The sequence below is a fragment of the Cuculus canorus genome, chromosome 5, assembly GCF_017976375.1.
Source record: "Cuculus canorus isolate bCucCan1 chromosome 5, bCucCan1.pri, whole genome shotgun sequence".
Lineage (NCBI taxonomy): Eukaryota > Metazoa > Chordata > Aves > Cuculiformes > Cuculidae > Cuculus > Cuculus canorus.
The window spans coordinates 62765098-62787985 of NC_071405.1; positions in this window are offsets into that span (position 1 = coordinate 62765098).

Sequence of the window (22888 nt, forward strand, 5' to 3'; positions counted from 1 at the left end):
TGGTGCTGAAAATAAAGCAGTTGTTTAATTAAACATGCCAGTTGTTTATAATATAACGTTTCAGAAATACTTGTTTGAAAGAAAGGCTAAAGATTTATATCAAACATTTCAATCTGACAAGTAAATTACATTTCCTCTACCATAAAGAAAGGTAAAGCAGGAAAATGGTTGCAATATAAGAGTAAGTAAGGTTGTTGCACTCAGAAAAAGCACACTTGTTCGCATTGCTCAGAGATATGATATGCATCAGTCTACAAAGGTGACCTTTTACACTCTGGAGATTAAAGCTGAAGATTTTACCTCCTTGAAATAGGAAACACATTAATTTAAAATTTTAACTCTATTTTAACAGCTAATTTCAGAGATGGGGAAAAAAGTGGGAGATTTTAAAAAGTGAGTAGAATGTAGTATCTGCACTGGCATCTTTAATAAAAGCAGGAACAACGTTTTCTCTAAGGGTCTAAAAAGGTCTTATCCTCACTTACTTTCCCAACCTCAAATCGCGATACTGTGTGTCTAAGACCTAAAAGATGCAAGCTGCAGTAATGGTCTCTGCTGTATTGAAGATGGCATGATTTGCAGCTTATTTCCTGCTGTAGGCAGGTTTTCCCACAGGAAGTTCAGGTGCTGGAAATGAAGTATTTTATAGTTTCTTACAAAATCCTGATTCTACTTCTTCTAGCAGCTGTGGTTCAGGTTATCTGGCTGGTGGTCTTCAAGATTTTACTGAAGGAATCCAGAGGTTCTTTAAACTGACAATACGTTAATTTAACCTGCTTGAAATGAAAATATATTTTTGAACGGGAAAGGGATTTAACTGATCTATGTTATCAGGATTTGCAGTCAGAGCTTCTTGATGTCTCCCTGTCTCAAATCACAAACCATCTTTGATAATAAGACCAGATTGTTTGAAGAGAAAGGAGGGAACAGTATTAACCTGTCATTTGAATCTTTTTCATACCCTGAAAAACTGCTGCAGTTCGCTTTGATAAGCCAGACTAAGCAGAACGCATGGACTTGTCATTAGTAACTGAAGAAACAGAAAACTTAACCGCTTTCATCACGTAATTAACATAATCAAATAAAAAGAAGTGTTACTTGCGATGTTGTTTTACACCTACGCTTCAGCGTGGCTTTGCGTGAGCGTGGGGGAGGCTTTACTTTTCCCTCATGAGCCACAAGAATGAAGATGGGTATGATTTTTGCAAGGTGAAATAGGTTGTCTGTCAGTTGGGTTTAGGCGACAGTCTGTCTGCAGGCCGTAAGATGATCTACATAGTGCCAGAGGAAAGCAGGCAGAATTCCTGGCTTGCAAGCACAGATATTGATCTGCCTTAGCCACCTAAACAATGCCTCACCTGTTTGCCTTGTCCATACCTTATTTTACGCAGTCTAATGCTTGTTTTGTTTGACTTTTCTTTTATTACTGTGGATCTGAGCTTTGATACACTTTGGGGAGTACATAAACACAGTGTTGTACTTGAACATCACCATCCTGCAGAGTACTCCAGTGGCTCTGGACCACCCCTCCCTGTATGAGAACAGCGCTGTTATTGAAAATTATGAGTGAGCAACTAAGTAAGTAGGCCACATACACAAGCGTTTGATCTATCAGACTAGTGTCCAATGACATTGAACGTGAGATGCTACTAATTACTGCACTATGTACTCCCAGTTAAAATTTCTTAAATTGGAGCTGGTAAGAGGCTCTATTTTTATAAATTCTTTTTTTTTTTTTAATCAAGCTAATAGTTACAAGATAAATCTTCATGTCTTTAAGAATCCTATCCATTTATTTTGAAAAACAACTACGTTATTGTATAGTGTCTGAAGCAGGAATGAAATAAAAAGCAGCATTCATTTTCCCAGTAAACTATAACATAAATATTTTACCACCGTTTATTAATAGTTTGCCATTTCCTGCTGACAGCAATTCCAGCTTTGCCAACAGGCACTGTGTCTCTCAATCGTATTGTGTTTGGAGCAGATTAAGACAAACACAATTTCTTATAAAATAAATGAACAAAATTTCCAGCAAAAAAACTCCACTGAAGCTAAATGGGAGTTTCTTTTAAGTGCTGACACTTGGTATTATTTAATTTGCATACAGCACATTTCACTTTTACTGGAAAACAATTAAGTTAACGAAGAACTAAGTCATCTGTACTTTCAGGGATAATTGAACACTGCTCGATTTAGAACTGTTTCACGTTAATGCTGTGAAGAAGCAGCCTACATCGTAGGAAGTTTGTCAGCGGTTTCGAATGCAAGCATACTTTTGGCCCAGTGACATATGAAGTAGATGGATCAAAATGGAATGCAAAATAGATTGTAATGACACTTAAGTAAATATGCTTTAAATACAGGGACTGACACCGAGTCTTTTTCCTCCACTGAGATATAGTCCTTCCTTCATAAGATTATTTAATGGTTTAAAGGCTAATAAGGAGAGAAAAATCTTTATTTCTTATTAATTTTCTCTTATCGCAGGGCTCTCTTTCAGGCACTAAAGTACTGCTGTAGATGAAGTGAGATAAATAAAGAAAGATCGTTATGCTGGGGCTGTATTTCAGTTTGTTACAGGTGTATGAAACTGCAATGATTCTATGGCTTTGGGCTTACACCCCGAAGGCTCTGAAGACATGCTCTACCTACAGTATGGATCTTGAGAGTGTGAAGTGTTTCTTTTTTTTTTATACACTTAGGCTTTTACTGTAGAAATAGATGGTCCTTGTGGATTTCTAGAGTAGAAAATTACAAATAAAACTCACCACACAGAAATAGAAAACTTAGATTTAGAACTACTGCATTCGTTTAGAGGCAGCAATCGGTCCAACTCAATTATTCTTCACTTGAGCTCTTTGTTTTATATGTGAAAAATTTGAGCTGTACCCCTTCTGATTTTTTCTCCCCTCTTTGCTGAGTTCACTTTCACCGAAGGTGCTCAACTGATAGGATAGGTAATAAAAATCTGCAGCTTTCAATAGAGTACATGCAATACATAAAAAAAAAAACCCTTTCTGGTAAAACTCTGCAGATATAGTCCAACATTTAAATCAAAGAGCCCACCCTTATGGATGAAAGGCTGGTTTAACCTCTCCCTGCTGATTCATTCTTTGGCCGCTCAGCTTGTAATATCAATTGTGATAGCAATTCTTCTTCTTTAAATAAGTTGGAAGAGTGACAAATTACCATTGCCTCTGAGAAATTTTGTAGGCAGAAAAAAAATGCAATTTTAAAACACATTCCTTCAAAAAAATTTACATAAGCAATACAATTAGCTAAGCACTTACATTTTATTAGCAATAGTAAGTAAAATTAATAAGTAAATTCAATGAAAAATGATTATGTGTCACAGTATATAGTTTTTACCTTGACATTTCACATAATCTGACTTTGCTGAGAGGAAAAATCACTCGTCTGTTAAAATTACTTTTTAAAAGCTGTCAAAATTGGAAAACCTGCTGTCAAAAATATGATGAGAAAAGTTTAAAAATGGTAAAGTATGTTGACTTAGACAAAAAATATTACCTTTAGAGTGGAAAACTTGAATATTGTATCATTATCTTTTACACGGATGAAAAATGTTATCTTTTTCTGAGCTAGCCTTTTTTTTTTTTACTTTTTAGATTTATGTTTCGCATTACATTTCAATATGAATGGGACTTCATCCAATTTATACTGCATCAGAAGCTGTAAGTAGAAGGTATTTGGACATTTATATTTAAATAGTATGTTTGAGTTTTACTACTTTAAAAAATTACAAGATTAACGACCCTCTAATGATGAAGTCCATTGGTGATCTACGCTCTGGTATTACAGATTGCTGCGTATGAGGACCTTTGGAGTGGGGTTTTGTTGGTGGCTGGCTGGTAGGATGCGGGCAGGAAAAGATCCTTGTACAGCAACATCCCCAGCCTGCCTTCAGGGACCAACTTTGACATCGACAGCGATCATAAACCCTGCTTCTCCACCATGTCTCTACTCTGTTTAAGGACAGTTTCAAAGAAGGTGACAGTTCATTCTCTATGCACATTCAGTCTTTGGCCTCTTTGTTGAGACTGCCAGCAAGGACGCCAATTAGTGCCATTCAAAAAAACCCAAATATACTGTGGTAATAATGAAGTACAGATTTAGAGAGATACAATCCAAAATCATAATTAAATGGAAATGAGACAAAAAAGAATCTGAAATTAGATTTCACTAAGGACTTCAGAAGTACATCTCTCGAAGTACATCTCATTTTTCCAGTTACTTTTTCAGCCATTGCTGCATACTACACAACCTTCAAAACTGTGCTGTCTTTAGTACTGCACTGCCTTTAATAGAACATTTTCTCCAGATCACAGTCCTGCATATAGGTAAGATTGGCTACAAGTGAAGCAGTGGGAGTCATTATGAGGGAGTAATGCACATGGTAGTGGAACCTGTGGAACTGATTTTGATGCCTTGACCTCAGTGCATGAGGATCCAACTCAAAAGTCATTGGACTGGACACGGCAGATGGAAGGTAAGCAAAAAATTATTTTGCTTTTGTCTTACTAGTACTTAATGTATTGTGTCATTATGTTTGTGATATTCTTTTGCTTTTTCGGCAGTGTGAGTTGAAGGGACTGAAGTACTTTTGCTCTCAAACATCATTCCTTGAAGTGCAGCCTGATTTCATCTTGTTGTTCAGTCTGAATTTAATCCAGCTTGAAATACATTAATTTTTTTCCAGTTTGAAGAATGGCTACTTAGAAGTGCTAATGGCAACCTGACAAAACATGTATGGAAGCCATTCACATAAATGATACTTTCATGAACCAGAGTGCCCCATATTATCCTATTATGTTTCCTCCAGATCTGAGTGACTCTTTACCTTTCCACACCTGTTTGCCCCCAAAAACATTCTTCCTTCCAAGTTTTCCATGCAAACAATCCTTTGCAGTTTTCCTCAAAGAATATTTCTGGCTCTCTAGTCTGCTTCTGCTATTTAGGCACATTGATTTGTGTCCTTCTTTTAAAACTAATTCCCACTGCCAAGGCTCAAAAATTCTTTTTGTACCAAATCCAGTAAGCAGTATTGTCTAAAGACTTGAGCATGCTTTGCTATGGCTCACATTGACCACAGAAGTGCATAACAGTCTTTAAACTAAATTGAGCAAATTGAGAATTTTTTTTTAACAGAACGAACGGCAATTTAGAGTCAGATGTGGGAGGCTGCATCCCTTGCATTTTATAATCAGCCTGACTCATTTCAGGCTGTGTGGGGGCTGCTCTTTTAGTTCATGAACGCTACCACATCAACACAAGATTCTGTGAGGTCCATCTATCTGTCTGTCTATCTGAACTCCCACATTGCTTGAGTATCTGAGTGCCTCTGGTGCATGTTGTTCAAGCCTCTTGGCACTTATTTACTGCTTCAGATTGCACTGTAGAGGCAGGAGGAAAAATTTCACAGCAGCCTAACATACCTAACAAGGAAACACATTTTTACTCTGTTATCTGAACCTGTCTTTAAAATAACTCTAGTTAACGCGATTATTGCTGCCATTGAATCTAATGCTGATTAAAATAGAGGTAGGTGGCCTCCAGTAGTTACCTATCAGATGCTATCTGATTTACGTCAAGTGTTATTTTGGTATTTGCAGAGAAATAAATTTATCATACTGACAGTCAATGCTGGATCAAAAGAGATTATATGAGTATCAATCTAAGGCCCTAAATTCTCACAATGGGAGCACTGCTAACAGAGTAACTATATGGAAACTGTGAAGACAGCAATATACACAAAGATCCTGGATTAGTATTCAGAGGAAAAGTGCAATATCATAAATGAAGGGTAGTTATCCCAGCAACAGCATCAATTTGCCACACACATAACACCTTGTAACATTTTGTGGCTATTTTCATAGCATTCTGTAGCATGGAAGAGACTAAGCTTGATTTACTCTAGTGCAATACAGAATGATATGTCGTTCTGCAGAAAATAAGGGGATACACTTTTGGAATAAAGACTGTCTGAGTCTATTCTGAAAAGAAATCACTAGGGAAGAATCTATCCTTACCTGGGACATTCTGAGATGCTGATAAAACTTTTAAAAACTTTGTTCATCCATGTCAAGGCAGAACATTAGAACCTGAAGCTGAGACGAGATAATAAGGAAGTGAGTCAAATTCAAAAGTGAGAAACTACTGTTTACAAACTGAGGATAACTGGAATTCTCAGCTGGGGGGAGGTTGACCAGTATTTAAAAAGCATGTGTAAAAAATTTATTTTTTAAAAGCCTGGCAGAACCTCCTGTGATATAGGGTCTGATCAGGTGCCAGAACAATCTGAAGTACTCTTTGGTACACTTTGCTGGTGATCCTTTGGAAAGGCTGGATCATGCTGAATATCATTCCTGTGCACCAGGGAAGAAGGTAACTACAGGTACATGAAGCAGCTGGAAAATATGAATGGGAGGCATTCATGCATCCATAGATTTGATTAATTGGTTAAGGACATCATCAAAGCATGAAGATAGGGCTGAGGTACTTGATGCTTTCTTTGCCTCAATCTTTAATAGTAAGGTAAGATGTTCTCTGGGTTTGCAGCCTCCTCAGACAGAAGATGGGGAGGGAGAGCAGAACAAAGCCCCAGTGATCCAAGAAGAAATGGCTAAACACCTGCTCAGAAAATTAGGTATTGACAGGTCTACGGAGCTGGATGAGATCCACTCAAAGATATTAAGAGAGCTGGCAGAGGTGCTCACCAAACTGCTTTCCATCATCTGGTAGCAGTCCTGGCTGACTGAGAAAGTTCCACTTGACTGGAAGTTGGCAAATGTTACCCCAGTTTACAAGAAGGGTTGGAGGGAGGTTCCAGGGAACTTACAGGCCTGTCAATCTGACCTGTGTGCCGGGGAAGGTCATAGGGGAGGTTAGTGTGAGTGCTATCACACAGCACACACAGGACAATCATCTGATCAGGCCCAGTCAACATGAGTTTATGAAAGGCAGGTCCTGCCCAACTAATATGATCTCCTTTATATGACAAAGTGACCACTTAGTGGGTGAGAGAAAGCCTGTGGATATCATATACCCAGACTTCAGTAAAGCCTTTGACACTGTTCCTTGCAGTATTCTGTTTGAAAAACTGGCTACCACTGGCCTGGACAGGCATACCCTTTGCTGGGTAAAAATCTGGCTGGGTGGCCGGGCCCAAAGTGTTGTGGTAAATGGAGTCAAATCCCTTTGGAGGCCGGTCATGAGTGATGTTCCACAGGGCTTAGTGCTTGATCCAGTTCTGCTCAATGTCTCTATTGATCATCTGGATGAGAGGATTGTGTGTACCCTTAGTTATTTCACAGATAAAATTAAACGGGGAGGAAGTGTTGATCTCCTTCAGGGTAGGGAGGCTCTACAGAGGGATCTGAACAGGCTGGATCAATGAGCTGAGACCAATGGTGTAAGGTTCAATAAGGCCAAGTGCAGAGTCACGCACTTGGGACACAACAGCCCTGTGCAGCTCTGCAGGCCTGGGGAAGAGTGGCTGGAAAGCTGCCTGGCAGAGAAGAACCTGGGGGTGCTGGTTGACAGCTGGCTGAATGTGAGTTAGCAGTGTGCCGAGGTGGCAATGACATCTTGGCCTGGATCAGAAACAGGGTGGCCAGCAGGAACAGGGAAGTGATTCTGCCCCTGAAATTGGCATTTCTGAGGCCACACCTCAAATATTGTGTTCCATTTTGGGCCCCTCACTACAAGAAAGACATAAAGGTGCTGGAGTGCATCCAGAGAAGGGCAAAGAAGATGGCGAAAGGGCTGGAGAAGGAGTCTTATGAGGAGTGGCTTAGGGAACTGGGGTTGTTTAGCCTGGAGAAGAGGAGGCTGAGGGGAGACCTCATGGCTTTCTGCAGCTACCTGAATGGAGGGTGTAGTGAGATGAGTGTTGGTCTCTTCTCCCAAGTGACAGGTGATAGGAAGGGGGAAAATGGCCTCTAGCTTCGGCAGGGGATGTTCAGACTAGACACGAGGCAATATTTCTTCACTGAAAGAGTTATCGGGCGCTGGAAAAGGCTGCCCATGGAGGTGGTTGAGTCACCATCGCTGGAGGTATTTATAAGATGGATAGATGAAGTGCTCAGGGATATGATTTAGTGGTGGACAGGTGCAGTTGGACTCCATGATCTCAAAGATCTTCTCCAACCGAGCAATTCTATGATTCTTTGAGGAACTGAACAGACGAATATAAGGGATAAGAAGAAAATATCATTTGGGCTGGTGAAACACACAAGCTTTCTGGAGAGTCAGTCCTTTTTAACTGGTCTTATGCGGTCATGATCTAGATTTTATTCCAAATTGATCATAAATGTGTTTAAGTAAAAGTATTCCATTATTAATATATATAAACTTCTTTATTAGTTTAAATAGCTGATTGTAGCCAACTTGTTTTCCTTACAGGTAAGATTTTATTCATGATTACCTCAGTTGGGAACCTATTAGAGAAAAAAATTAATTTTTTTAATCTAAAAATTTGGAGAAAAAAAGAAGAGTTTCTTCTAAAATATCTAGATTCTATTATTATTATTATTACTACTGCTACTCCCACTTCCCATGATGTTGTATTTGAGCGAATTTAACTTTCATGAGTGTTGTATTGAGTTTTATCAGCAGACTGCAGGTTCTTTTATTGAGCACCCTGATAGTGTCGGTACATACAGAAAGAAAGAGGAATCTGTGCTTATAAAACCATCCTGTACTGTCAGTAGACCATCAGATTAGCCTGAATGCACTTTTAAAGAGCAGAGAAGCTAATTAAGACACAAGCAAGATCTATAGTACCTCCATGGAAACTCAGGCTCATTTATGAACTGCTGCTGTTTTTATCCTTGTTATATGTTTTAGGTTAAACAGTGTTCTTAATGGCAGGTTTGTTCATCACTGAGGAAATTGCACAGGCTCATCAGCATTAATGCACCGAGGAAGGAAATACAGACAGAAATGCAGTATGGCTGCATTCGCAAAATGTGAAAGAATAGTTTGTAGAGAGAGAGGCAAACCACATATGTGGTTGTTAAAAAACACCTCTAACATTTTCATGGTCACTCTATGCCATAACAGGGCATTTACAGTCTAAGAAATCCTTATCACCCTTAGATTATGGTGACACCTAGATTGTTGCTGGAGGGCATTCAGCAAATCGGTTTCCTTTCTAACCCAAATGGTGTTCAACAGTACTTCCGATGTACATCTCTCATTACTCTATGTAACTTAAAAACCTTGACCAGAAATTATTTAACAATAAAATTATCATAATTGTTGACATACTACACATCAGCTGCCCCAGGTTAAGTGTTTGAGCCTTTATGCTTACGGTGAAGCTAATTCAAAGGAGTTCACCGTCATTATCATGTATGCTATGGGATTTCTCAGGCACATTTACCACAGATCAGAACACAACTGATAACTGATTGCTCTGTAATAATTTCTTTGTGTTCCAAAATCTTTTGCATTCCAGAATATCATGCGTATACTTGAAACGTTCAAGAGCTATGTAGTGGGTGCATAAATTTTGAGATTGTCCTTAAAAATGTGACATAGACGAAGAGAGAGAGAAAACTTGAGATACAACTGGAGAGAAAGGTAGAGATAGAGGCATAGACAGACATAGGAATAGAGGTAGGGATATTTATGGTTCATTTGGTTCATGTTGATTCAGATCATATTTTCAAGACCTGTCTCATTTTTTTTTATAGTACATGGAACTGAACCTTAAAAAAATCAACAAGGTTTAAGATTCACAACTTTCATAACTTTTATTCTTGTTTTTAATAACCCACCGAATTATCATGACAGTTTGCAATAAAAATCACAATATTCAGCAATGCTGTTTTTTTGTTTTATGCAATTGGCCTTCAGATTACTCTTGAGAACAAAACTGACTTAATATTTACCATATTTTTAAAACGGGGGCTGTTTGGCACAGATTCTTAGAGAATGGAATCTTCCTTTAAGCAGCATTGCAACAAACTTACCTTTGATTGAAAGAATTATTTTCATGTCATTTTCCCATATGGTGCTCAAAAAGAAATTCAATCAGTCATTCCTAGAGGACAGTTCTCTCTATTCATATATTGAAAGAACAGAATGGTTAAGAAAAGATACTGGAGCTTGCAGTGGGAATGGTTAAAACACTTGTAAACATTTTTCTTATAAAAGATGTTAAAAAAGGAAGTTGCATTGATCTGAAAGATTTTAGAATAGAAGAATTTGATTAGTTACGAGTTGAAGCAAATTGATATCTGTAGTTTAAAATCAAGCTATAAATGAACTGCAGCTACTAAAGAATGCATTGTCTATTCATTTCTTAAAAATAACATCCCCAGCTCCTAATCCCTAATCTGCTAACCCTGTCTGCTGGGTAAGCGTATGACTGGAATTCAGTGAATTCAATATATTTGTAGGTCCATACATTTTTCTGGATGTTTTAAATTTGCTCTGTCTTTAATTGTAATTAGTAATGAGAGAAGGCTGTGGAGCTGAAACCAGCGAGGAAGGGATATTGGCATTTTCTGCTTTATAGAACCAGGAAATAAAGGGTAAACTACCAAACTCGGAGTTATAGAGTTATTTTCTTTTGCTAGTTTCTCCTGATGAGGTTGAGATGATAAACGCTGTAAACCTCCACATGCTACACTGAAACTCTGAGTTTAAAATCTCCAAATTTTCTAAGCCAATAAATTCCCTAAATCTTTCAGAAATAAGTTTGCACTTAGACAAAATCCTTACAGTATAATTTCCCTCAGCCTTATAGTGACAGTGGCAGTGACATACCAAAGTTATAATCAGTTCATAGCACGATATATAACACACTCTTTCAACTTTGCTATCATGAACTTTTGTGTAGGAGGATGAAATGTTGGCTATTAATGGTTTCTGGAAGAGGCAAATGAAAAGAAGAAATAGGACAATCCTCTCTGGTATCTCTCTTAAGAGGAAATCAGCAAAAGGAGAGCCTTTTGGTCAAAATGAACACTCTGGCATTTTGAAAAGTCATGTGCAATAAAGCGTTTCTGAAATGTCCTCATAGAAAAAGGATTTTAACAAATGAAACAAGAAATTATAATTCCCTATCAAAAATCTGAAGAGGGAGGGAATATTTTTGCTGTGTGCAAGCTGAATCAAGTTAATGAGGCATCTAACACTGCGAAAAGAGTGTTCTCTATAAATAAATCCTGTCTGATTGGGATATATTAGTCTTCTGATAACATTCTATAGCCTACAGATGCTTTGAATAGAACGTGTGTGTGTGCAAATACTCAGATCTATTGGAGTTACTGTTCTCCAAGTCCTTGTCCATCACGCATATTACAGTCATTTTCATATTTAAGCACTGAATAAAACCTCAGTCTCACTCCACTGCCCGGTTTGAATAGGTAGGCTCAGCAGCTAGGCTCTGTGAAAGCTCTGGAGATTGTATTTCACACACAAAGATGTGGCTAAAGAGCAGCTGTGTAGCCTGTCAGTGGAGGACTCTTCATCTGCTTGCCAGAAGTAACACTTACGCTCCCAAGAGCTTTAAAGGATCAAGGAGTAGGGCTTCGTGTCATGGAATACTTTCCCCCATTGCTATCCTGGCTATATGCTTCTATGTGTCATTGAGGCTGGTGGCCGTGAAGGCAGCATGGGCAAACAGTCACGAGAAAAATTATGTGAGGTGAAGTTACAGGATCTGGTAGCTTTCTCAGAAGTAAAAGCATGTTTAACTGCAAAATTTCTTAATTAGATTTCCAATTTATAATTTTTTTTTGGAGAGGGAAAGGATTTAGAAAATTCTTTCTAAAAAATATTTTTATAACTTTTTTTGTTTATTTTGTCCTTCAGTAAATTGAATAGGCCTTTCTTTGTGAAGTAATATGCACTTATTTTTCTTGTTACCTATGCATTATAGTTTTGCATTTTGCTAAAGGATTTGCTTCTTTGGAAATCTTGTTTATCCTCTACTAAGTTTTGAGAACAAAGTGATCTGGACCTTTGGAGAAGGTATTCGTATTACTTTGTTGTGCTCACTCAACCCTTTTTAATGAAAAAAAAAAAAAAAAGGAATTTACTTCTGTAAAGATAGCCTAGAATTTTAGGAGCATTGATGTTGTGTAGCCATTCAGAAGCTCTAGGAGTATTTATTCCACATAACAAGTCAAAACAAAAGAAATAAATAGCCCAGATTTTGATACTGGGAACGACTCTAAATTACTAAAGCACGATTAGTAATGCAGTCCTAAGGACAGATCTGTAGAATTTTTGTCTTCATATACATTTCCTTCAATTATGATAATGTGGTTATGGATAGTGTCCTTTTGTTGTGCCCAAAGCTGTATAACAAAGGGTTTAGTTTTCTTTTCAACAATGTAAGAATACGTGGTGGTCAAATTAACTTTTGAATCAAAACATACAAGTTCTCAAGAACTTTTAATTAGATATTAAGACACTGCTTATTTAAGATCACAAGAATTGAGGGCAAAACCTTTTTTTAGAATTAAGTCTTACCATGTCTTTTGAGGGTCAAGATTGTTGAATTCAGAGTAATAAGACTAAGAACAAATAGTGATGCATCTAAAACTGTAACAACACGTCTAGTTAGCAAAACATATTTGTCCTGTAGTTCAGGGTAATTTGGGGTTATTTTATAAGAATATCGTATAAAATTAATGCTTTGAAGTATGGTTTGTCTCTGCTAGTTTCATTTCCACTCCATTTTTATAGTACACAAAATCAAACAAGTATGCTGTTTAATAAACCAAATCCTAAAATGCTGTGATCACTGCCATTATGCTTTTTGAAGAAGAAGGCCTCCCTGAAAAGCTGATATCAATCATTCTGGTCTAAGGTCTGAAGCAAATGTAACCTGCAAAGGCTGGTAGCTGGGCTATTTGCCATCATTGCTGGCAGCATAAAGGCTCCAGATACAGTCTTCTAATAGGAGGAATATGGAGACAAATCTGTCTGGTTTTAATGTGTGCTAAGTTTCCGAGCCTAATTCATGTCACTGTGTATGAAAACAGTGATCTAGGCTTCAGGGTCTACGGATGTCTTTCCACCAATGTGCCCTCGGGACAGTCTGTTGCTCCGTGAACTATTGTTTTCCACTTTGTGTAAGACCATCCCCATTTTCAAAGAGTAGCTTGGAAGAAAGATGTTGGTCCGTTATCAAGAGACGCAGCAGTCTAGCCCAGAGATGTTTGGTTTGATATATGAATGTACAATGCTGGTACAATAGAACCCCGATAAAGGCAAGGATCAAATTATGTAAGGAGAGGGTTAATATAGCTTTATTATGGCACAAATGGACGTTTCATGGTCATGCAGAATAGGGAGTGCTGAACACTTAACATTCAACATTTATCTACATAGCTCATTAATTCCAGCATCTTCCAGGATTTTTTTATATTTCCTTTTTTTTTTGCAAATGAAGAAACTGTACAAACTGTTATTGGTTGGATAACAAATATTTAAAGGGAACACCAGTTTAGTATCCGTTATGAGGCAAATGTGAACCCACATTTTCAGTGATGACTGGAAGAAAGAAATCAGAGCATGTGAACAAGAATAATTATTTTAACTCAACATATGTCATTTCACATAAAAATGATGACATTATGGAACTGTTCAAAACTTATAATAGAAAAGATATAAATGTTCTTCTTTTCTTTTTATGCTAACAGGTACTGTTGTACAAGGAAAAAAAAAAACAACCTCCAAAAAAACCTGTCAGGGAAAGTATACAAAACTGCTCTCCTTTGAATGCATATTTAAAATGAAGGCATGATGACAGCTTTCATTTGAGCACTGGACAATTTTTTTTTCAGTTTGCTGCTGTTCATGTAAAATAAGTTGCTGTGATTGCAACATATGTATTATATGGCACATATGCTACCTCTTAGATAAAAGTGTAACTCTTGTGGTTCCTAGCATTTTTCTAAGGACATACAGTGTTTAACAGTAACAGATCTTTTTATAATATTTTTGCCATGTTTTTGGCAACTAAATATTTTTTCTTTAACCTTTCTCATTCATAAGTTAAATTTGTTGTTAGAGAAAAATGGAGTGTGGAGGTAGAAAGCAACAGTGTGAATAAGAGAGCAAGAGTGTTTTGACTGGCAGTTTTCTCTTTGGCTACCATTTTGGGCTTCTTTGTTGTAATGCAGGAGGGCAATAAACTGCCAGCTGCAAACAAGGGTCTGTTTAGCTATGTATTGTACAGACAATCATATCCAATCAATTATGGGTTAAAATGCTGGTGTGGCACTTAAGGAATTAGGAATAAGAACTACTGTTATGAACAATGGGGATTTATTGTCTGATTTCTGACATATGCAGTAAAATGTGTATCTTTTATATCTCTTTCTTTGATTATGTTCAGTCCTTAAGTCCTTTCCTGTATAAGGGTGTAGGCTCTGAATTATGGTGTATTGAAACATATTTTCACGCACATAATAATGAATCACAGCAAAAAGACAAATAACCAGAACTCCACCCACAGTACCATGATTAAGCAGGTTGTTTGTGTGAACATTCCCATGAAACCAGTGGAGCTAATCATGTGAATGCCTTTTCCTACATGTGAGGAAGAAAAAAAAGTGAGCCCTGGTTCAGACTTGAACACGAAGAAAGCTTTCTTTAAAGGACAGTGGTATTTCTCTCCTATATAAATCCTAAGTAAAATGGAAGTGGACCTTCAGTCTTCTCCCTCCTACTCCCAGAAATGATCCCATTATACTGGTAGTTCATAAATATGCAGTGAAGCCCATCTGTTCTATCTCGCGATTTGAAAGAGTATCTTGTAATTCTTTGCATTGTCTCTGGATCTGATCACAAAGGTATCAGAGACGATGATAAAGCTACCATTATCCTCAGATATGTTGGCTCAAGGTTCCCGAGAAGATTTGACATGAGAATTAATCTCTGTTGGAAGAGATCTGATGTCCCTTTCTGCTGCCCATCATTCATGAGAGAGCACTGTGCACAGAGCACTCCTAGAATCGGGTCTATCCCTTCTCCTGGAGGAAGGGGTCCGTGTGAATATCTTGAGTGATTCCATCGGGATGCTTTCCCCAGATCAGGCCAGAGCACGCAGTCACACTGTTAGGCTCTCTCTTCAGATAGAGTTGACTTTTCAGGCAATCTGTAGAACTGAGTTTACTGTCAGAATTATGAAAAGCCTTGGAAGGAATTCCATAAATGTTCAAAAATAACTATCCATAGGCAACAACAGAATAGCAGTAACAGTTTGAGAGATTTTTAAACTCCATTACTTGTACATATTTATACAATATAGTGCCTGTCACAGATAATGTACAGCAGATTTATCATGCTTTACCATTTTAAAGAAGATTTAGTTCTCTGAGTGATGTATGAAATAAATTGCAAATAAACAAGATGCTGCTTAATAAAGCAATTAGTTCTCTGAAGGCTCTGGCAGCACTTTCTGAATTCTTATCAGCCCTGGTTTACAGCTGTAACTTCAGGATATAATAGGAGATTGAATCTTATACAGGCAACGAAACAGATGATCTAATTCACAAGGGATCGTATCAGGCTTTTTCCAGTACCAAAAAAACATATTAATCCTTGTCACTGTTTTTTGAAACGCTGTGACAGAAATAAACCTGTACTGTAACTTGCCCCTTTTAATGAGCTTCTGGAGTGCGGGCTTTCCACTCAGCACCTGAAAAACACAACAAAACACCTTTTATATTAAAGATGTGAGGTTTGCTGCTGGCTAAATTTGTACACAGAAGTCTATAAACCAGTGCTCAGCCAGCTGGGAAGCAAGAAAGCAAATTCAGATTCTGCCATGAACTTCACAGACCAATTATCTACTTGGAATCATGGGAGTTTAACAAACAAATACCAGCCCCTGCTGAGCCTTTTCAGTCCAGCAGCTTATGGGTGATTCAGTTGCATCAGAGGCTTTTAGGCTGATCAATTCTTAATCACAAAGCGCAAAAATTATTCTCAGACTCACGTCAGTTTCTTTGGACACCTTTGTTAACAATCTGCTTCAAATAATTTTTTTAAAGAACTGCAGACACTGTTTTTATTGACTCTCCACTTGTAAAATGTTTATAGCTTGTTAATTTATATTTACCCCTTTACTTTTGCCTGCAAATCAACATCACTTAGCACAGTTTGGTTACACTTTGTCCAAAGGAAATTACAGAAGCCTGCTATGGGGCTAAAATGAAGGAAAGCTGAGGAAAATCAATACACTGATGATTAAACAGATCGTAGCAAATTCACGGCTGTAAGCTACAGCATGAAGACATCAGTGTGATGCCTATCTAGCAGTTAATGGGCTTTCAGCCAGTTGAAGAAAATTTTACAATAAGGCAAAATGTAACAGAAAAAAATATTAGCTACTACAGAGCAACGCTTTTTTTTCACTCGATAGAAATGGTTCTGTTATTCAAGTTTTATTTTGCTATTTGACTTCACAGAAACTGCAGAAAAGCTTTAGATTTTAAGAAAATCTATTTTATGAGGAAATTTGCAGTGGGAGTTTTAAAGAACTCTTTGACTTGCAGTATCGTTCACATCTATTGTAAGAGCTGTGTATTTACTGTTATTTTAAACCACTTTTTTTTTCCTGTCAGTGAATTTCAAGTGTGATAATTTCTATTTTAATCTTACCTTTGCTTTAATGGAAGACAAAAACGTATGTTTCCAAATAAGTATTTTAACAAGAAGGATAATATTTAGTGTAAATTATATATTGTCTAAAAAAGTGCTAATCTGTCACTACTCATTTTATGTAATAGAGAAAACGTAGAACAAAAATAGGCAAATGGAGTATTTTGCACATTAAATTCTTTTGTACATTTAATATCACTGAGTAAGTATTCATGAGATAGATGTGGAAGGAGGAAAATAGTCTTGGAATAATAGGCAAAGGGCAGTACTAGAATACAGCGAGGATCCCGAGTGGATCCGGGGACTTCACGTTTGTGGACACTTCTCATTTATGGATGGGAGATGTTTCATCTCTCCCACCCATTGCAGTGGCTCCAAAGCATAATGTGATGCTGTGCTATGTGTGTTTACTGTACTAACCAGCAGTCATGTGAAAATAGAATACATAAAATGAACTTGCAGCATTAGGGCCGATTTGTCACTGTTGAGAGAAATAGGGATGTCAAAGAAGAATTAATTGCAGCCAGAGGGAACTTAACTACTCTGACTTGAGCTTTTGCAAATCATCATACGCCTACTTCAAAGATTTGCATGAGTAAATCATCCACAAAGCCTGACCACAGAAAGGATATTGAGGGAGCAAAGGAGATACTTTCTTTTTATCGCACAGCTTCAGTATCTGCAGAAAATTTTCCCTCCTGTCAAGGAACATTGATGAGATGCTTCTTGATTTTCCTGACTGGCAGCTTGGAACCTTTCAGCCTGGAACATTTCCCTTAATGTGCTGGTGCACTGCCATCCTGCAACATCATGAGCAGGAACTCCCAGAGTTGTTTGGGGCATTGGTTTCTGCACGCTACCAACTGCATCCACCTTTTTCTTCCACAATCCATCTCGTTCTAACACTCCTCATAGGGTCTGTAGGGACAGTCACCGTCAGAGCAAAGCAGACATGTGGTGCACTCAAACTTTCTCTAACTGTGGTGTCTTCCATTCAGCCAGAATGATGCATGTTTGTACTTACCCCAAAATCAGCAGGACAAAATACTTGGGCCTTAATTCCGAACTCTGAAGTGAAAACTCTGCTCCATGCAGCTGCATACTGCCTTTCATCTGAGAATTTCCAAAAGAACCGTGCAACATAATGCTCCAATTATTTTTTACAAAAAAAGTAAATGAGGAGAAACATCATAAAAACAGGGGAAAGTGAAGTGTCAAAAAGTTTACCTGTGTGCTAGGATACAATGTGCTGATTATTTACTTATACGATGGACTACATCTTTTATTTACCTGACAGTTTTATTGTTCAGCCAGTCCTTAAAAAATCTGCTGGTTTTCCAAGAGACTATGCACCAAAAATGGAGATTTTTGTTCTGGTTTGCAGCAGGTAAATGCACAATTACTTTAATAAACAGTATTTAATTAGTCAAAAAACGAATAAGCTACAACTATTTTTTCTGAATGATAACATCTTGTAGCCTGTGGTGTCAGCTGGAGAGTTGTAGATTCAGCACTCTGTTAAGTTGCTTAAAAATTCCTACTAAATCACATAAAAAATATTGTCAATATTAAAAAAATATAAATGCAAGCAAATGTAGATTTAAAGAAAAATGTCCTCTGATCTCAGTCTATGTAAAAATTAAGTCAAATTTTGTATTTATTACTACAGTTAAGTTGTAAACTTAACACAAGAATGAAGACAATTCAAAGAAAATATAAATATTATAGACATTAAATCCAAAATGCAATAAAATGATGGTAAAATGTATTATTAACCAAGGATTTTTTGTTTCCACGATTCACATGGCAACTTAGAGTAACAATTTCAACTAAAATGTTTTAAAAAGTTTTAGTGATGTTTTCTGTCACATAAAGACTCATTAGAAAATTACCTTGGAAAGGATTTATTTCTCGTGAACAGTTTAATAGACTGCTAATTTTACCTAAAGATGCAACTTCTCCTGTGTTTTCTCTAATTATGTATCTAGATCTCTAATGAATAGGATAAAATAACTGATGGTGAGAGTTGTAGTAAAACCTGTCTATGTGATATTGATAGATTAAAAAGTAAAACAATACTACTGGAAAATGTGGGAGAAGATCCATGCCAGAATCCTCTTGGGTTTGCCAGTTTAATTGTGCTCCTAGGTATGCAGTTTTCAGAATTTTCTTCAGTTGTGGCATTGAAGGAAAAGTAAAATGAAGTGACAGAACAGATTAGAAGGCAATAACGGAAGGGTAAGTGAGTAAACCAAGTGTAAACTTTTGATAGGAAACACTTGTGTAAAGCCCACTAGTTGTGTGTTATTTTTTTTCTGTAACTCCCGCACTTTGATTAAGATGACTAACGAAGTTTTCTATTCCGTAGTCATCCATATTGAAGAGTAAATATAAATGCGCTGCCAAAACATACTTTTTAACAGAGGAGATTCTTCAATGTTACAAATAATGTTAATTTTTTCTATTTGATTTATATAATAATTTTATTCTGAAAATAATATTTTGCTGCTATTCAGTTACTTGCACTAATGCTTATTTTACTGTTAGATGTTAGTAGCAAATGGAATTATCTTTAATTTGTAACACATATAATTTGCTGAATTATAGAAAACACGCAATTAAAAGGAAAGTATAGTTGTTATAAATGTTAAGATTTTTCTAATAACAAAAACATCCAAATGCAAAGCAGTATGTTATGATGTTTGATTGAACTAGCTATCAGCAACAACACTACTTGAAAACCTCTGAAAAATGCTTTCAGATTTTTTAACTTTGTGGAACTGATTAGCTTGCTAAAGATCTGATCATTAAAAGTTTAGGTTGTTTCTCTGTTAAATCAGATATGCCCCCTACAATCTTTACAATACTCCTTTTATGAATTAATTGTTCTGTGGTTATTTGTTAAAGAATCTCCCCCACGTGAAAAGCAAAATCTCAGTAGATGCGGATTTTACACTGCACTAGATCAATCCCAATACCAGTAAATGGATATTATTAAACAGCATGGGGTAGTGCAAACTGGGAAAGAAAACTTGTAGTGTGCTGCCTTTGAGCAGACCTGGCTTGCATGCTGTGACAGGGCAATTGTCGACATGCTTTTTCATGCCAATCTGCAGCTTTTTCAACTCTAGATGCTATGGCAACCAGGGTTTAACAGACTAAGCAGCTAACAAGCTTCCCTGATGGAATTGTCTGGTTGTATGATTGCCTTGTCTTAGTGAAAATATAAAATAGACTGAAGACGCTTGTGGACATTTGTCAAACTGATTATAATTTGAACACTCAGCTCATAATTATCCGTTATATATTGCATAGTATTGACCAGCAGTGTTTTCCATGGTGTCTATAGAGAACACGAGTGCCTTTCTGTATAGCCTGTTTCCTGTGGAAAGAATGGGTTTTAGTTAGGCTGAGTTAGTCAACATGGCAGGTGAGATTATGTGGAAAATAAATGCTACTTGCAGAGCATTTTTTCCTTCTTTTTGTCTGGGTTTTTGGTAGTTTATTTTTAAAATAAAATAAGGAGAACAATAGTCAATTATAAAGTAACATTCGATTCTTTACAAGCATGTAAAACCACAAAGAACTACATTTTCAGGACACATTCTTTAAAGTCTTTACATTGCTTGATGTTCACTATCAGGCAGTTGATTTCTTTTTTGGCGGTCCTAATGAATGCTTTTGGTGTTCCTTCCTTGCTTGTTTGTTGTTTTTTTAATTTGTTCTCAGAAGAAAAGAGCATTTACCATAAAACAGGGGCCTAAGACTACATGTTGCTCAGCACTTTTTACAAGCTGAAATCCATGGGATTCATTACTTCGCAATGACTGCTTGGCCACTTGTAGAACATTGCTTTATTAATTTGAATTTGTTCCAGTTATAATAACAGTTAATAACAGCTAAACAGAATGTGATGGTGGTGGTGGATTTTTTGGTTTTTTTTTTTGTCTTAGGGAGAGAAACTCTTTTTTAGCAGTATTACCACTTACACTATACTTCACGGTGAATCAGTTTGATTATTTTACAGTAGGCTGCAAGTAGAACCACAAGATGCAAAGAAACTTTGAATCCACAAGTGGACTTTTGTCTTTGGAAGTTTGACTCTTGGAACTATATTTCCACAGATGCTTCTGACTAAAGCTTTACTCTTCAGAATCCCGTTCTAGGGGTTCTGTCTACTATTGTACCTTTATGAGGGCAGCAAATATCCAGCTAGTTCATTTTTTCCTGTAGGAAGCTCAGTTCCAGTTTTTCAGATCCATGTAGAGTAGTATCCTCATGACCTAATGAATTAATATTACCAATGCGCAGTGTTGTTTTTGTAAGGGAAAAGGTGAAAGTACTGGACAGGATATTTGCAATCAAGCATTCTTCTTGCAAATATGGAAAAGGAATTCACTCAGTTCCAAAGTGAAAGAACAATGTATTTTCTTTAAGTATGTATAAAAAAATTTAATTAAAAATTTTATTTACTGAACATGTGGGTTTGTTAGGACTTACAGTATTTAATATGCTGAAATTGCACATGGTTCATATCTGTGGGTTTCTCCAGTTTGTGTTGATAAGAAGTCATAAGTTCATCTTTGAAAGTAAGATATCCATAAAAGATTTAATGTTTAACCAACTTCAAAGATCATCAAGAAACAGCTTTCCAGATACCTTTAAAAGTACCCAGCAAAGGCCAATTCCTTCTTTTAAGCTACTCATCTAGATATCCACCCTGTTGGCAAGCAAGATAAGGCCGTAGTCTTTACTTCATTGTATAATACCCAGCTCAATCTTTGTAATCTTCTCCTCCAAAGAGTGACTATTTTCATCATAAAAAGGCTGTGTTTTTCTCTTTTTTTTTTTTTTAAATCTAAATATTTTACCTGAGAAAATATTTTGTGTGGAATAAAATTTTCTTTCTACTTTTCATCTCTTGTTGCAATTCTTTTTTCTGTGAATAAGTAAAGAAGATTATACTTCTTTTGGAAAACTGAGGTTTAAAATGTTTAAAAAGGGTTTTATTGTTGTCATTGTTGACTGAATGGGAAGACTTCCATGGTGGTAATATTCCAGCATGCGAATAATTATCTTTGGCTGGGGAAAACAGTAGCTGTGATCTGTGACACTGGTGTTAAGGATGATTTCTAATGATAGAGACTTCATGCCTCCTGGCAACTTCCAATTTCTCTCTGACAGGCTTGGGAGCCCTGCTTCTATGCTGCCAGAACTTCTCTTTTCCTCTTTTGCCTCTGAGGGAGCTTTTGATAACTGTCTCTTGTGTAGGTGCTTCCACGTCTCAGATACCATCAAGCTGTAGTAGAAGCCATCAGCCTATTTTTGACAATCTGACATGGTACACACACCTTTGATACTATATTTGAAGTTCACTGTCTCTTCAAGCAGAAAAGACAAGTTTACTAGTTACAGGTAGTCTTGTTCGCCAAGTTTAAATCATGAGTTGCAATTAAGAGATGCAGAAGATGGAAAAAAAATTAAAGAAACACTATAAGTGAAATTTATGCCCTTGTGCTTTGTCTGTACTATGATGAATCATGTGGGTCAATCATGTGGATTCCCCTCCCCTGGAAGAGTTCAAGGTCAAGCTGGATGGGGCTTTGAAAAACGTGATCTAGTGGAAGGTGTCCCTGCTCACGGCAGGAGGGTTGAAATGATCTTTAAAGTCGCTTCCAAATCAAAACATTTTATGATTCTGTGATTATTATAATACATTTGCCCTTCTTTTATAAATGTGCACATTCAGATTGCATATGCTTGGCACTTGTCTTTGGCAACCAGATCATCAGAAGACAAAAAACCCCAAATACTTTGTTTTTCTCTCTTTTTTCTAGGCATCCCAATTTAAAACAATATTAAAATATTGAACAGAAAGCCATAATTTTTGGTCCTGTCAGGGTAAGCAGAGGTCTATCTGAAAAAAATTTTGAATTGTGGTAAATGCAGCTTCACCTTTTTGTGAGTTTCTTCCTATTTAATTTCAAGAAAATGTGACACGGACATTTTTGTCTATTTATACCTATAGACTTTACCTGTTGAAAGCTTCACACTGACATTGGCCTTGAAGGAAAAACTGAAAGGACATAAAAGAAATGAAAGGTTCTGAAAGGTAGTCCTGAAAACCAACATAAAAAAAGTGTTTATACCACTGGAAAAGTGACAAATACATCAGTAAGTGGATTTAGTGTGCGAGGCAAGGCTTTGGTGACAGAGGCTATAGGGGTGGCCTTAA